Consider the following 1648-nt stretch of genomic DNA (forward strand, 5'->3'; position numbering starts at 1 on the left):
ATAAACTAAATTCAAAATGGAAAAGTCACATTTTCAACATTTTCAAGTCAAAAGTCACCTCCCAAGTTACCAAACTAAAACTACATTCAAAATAAAATTCAAAAAAAAAAGTTCACCTTCAAGTAACTACACTTAATTACTTTCAAGTAACATATGCATTTATAGTATAAGTCAAACAATTGAACAAGTGTAATAAAGAAAATAAGTAGAGGTGTCGCATGTCCCTCTCATACCATATAATCATCACAACATTCCTATGGCTTTCAAAGCCTCCTACAACGAACAATCCCACCTTAACAATACATTTAAAGACTTAGAAGAAACCAAGGGCAAAAAGAAAAGGAATACCAAAATCACCACACAACATGATTAAAAATGATATAACAAGATAACAAAAGTATTTAATCAATTTGTCAAAAAGGTTACAAGAACAAGGATAATTTTATTGATAGATATGAAAATCAAGACATAATTAAACATCTAAAATATGAGCTTTGTATTGTTAAACAGGCCCTTAAATTTAATTTAGCAATCTCAAACTCTGTGTCAATTCAATAGATAGGTGCAAAGTTATAGCATCAGTAACATGATTTTTTCAACATAACTAACCTGAAGTTCAACGATCAAGTGTAAGCCATCATATGTAGCTAACTTTGCACCATAATCCATTTATCATATATTTTTTTAAAACAAACCAAATAAATATTTGGTTGGGTAAGATTCTGATAGTCTTTTAGAATTTTTGTATTTCAAATCTTATATTTAGGTAACCATACAAAACAATTACTACTACAACCTCAATGCCAAACCATATAACTATTTTTTGGTCAAAATACATCAACTAAAGACAATACATAGGTGCAAAGTTTTAGCATTAGTGAAGTAAATTTTTCAACAGGACCCACCTGAAGTTCAGAGATAAGTGTCACCATGAAGCTGCTGTCGCCGAGCTGCCGTCACCAATCGGGTTGCGAATTAGGTTAATTTGCGAGGTGTGTGTTGCTCTATTGCGAGGTGTGTGTAGAGTTGGTGGGGTGAGGGTAGTTTGTGTGTTATTTTGATGGATTGGGTGGGTCGAATTAAATTTATTTAATAAAATATTTTTTAATTAATTATAATAAACCGACCATATGTGGTCGATTTTTAAAAAAATTACCAGAAATACCGACCACCTGTGATCGTTTTTCTGGAAATATTTTTAAAAACCGACAACATGTGGTTGGTTTTCTGAAAATCTTTTTAAAAACTGACCACATGTGATCGATTTTTACAAAATTATTGACAAAATAAAATATAAGTGTTCGATTTAGTTATTTTATCATCACATTAACACGAGTAGTATATTTTCTCAATCGTATAGTAATATCAATAAAATTTATAAATTACGATAAATTTTTATTTAATTAGCTTTTAAATACGATCTTATATATATATATATATATATATATATATATATACCTCGTAATACAACGTATTAATAAGATAAATTATCGATTAATTGTCTTACGCTATTACAACTTCAATAATATATGAGTGTCTACATTGACACAACAGAGTATGTCTATTTCCTCAATAGTATGATATCAACGTATTATTCAAAATATTTTGATATATAGATTCATTATCTAGCTTTCGATTACTGCATGCG

General features: G+C 29.1%; 1 non-coding gene across 1 annotated transcript; it reads right to left on the bottom strand.

Annotated features, from left to right (window-relative positions):
• Positions 1–574: 574 nt before the first annotated feature.
• Positions 575–636, bottom strand: LOC124898355. The gene has a single exon (XR_007055325.1). It is a non-coding gene; the product is annotated as a small nucleolar RNA snoR101 (small nucleolar RNA).
• Between the last annotated feature and the right edge of the window lie 1012 nt (positions 637–1648).

This window comes from Capsicum annuum, chromosome 4, assembly GCF_002878395.1.
Source record: "Capsicum annuum cultivar UCD-10X-F1 chromosome 4, UCD10Xv1.1, whole genome shotgun sequence".
NCBI lineage: Eukaryota > Viridiplantae > Streptophyta > Magnoliopsida > Solanales > Solanaceae > Capsicum > Capsicum annuum.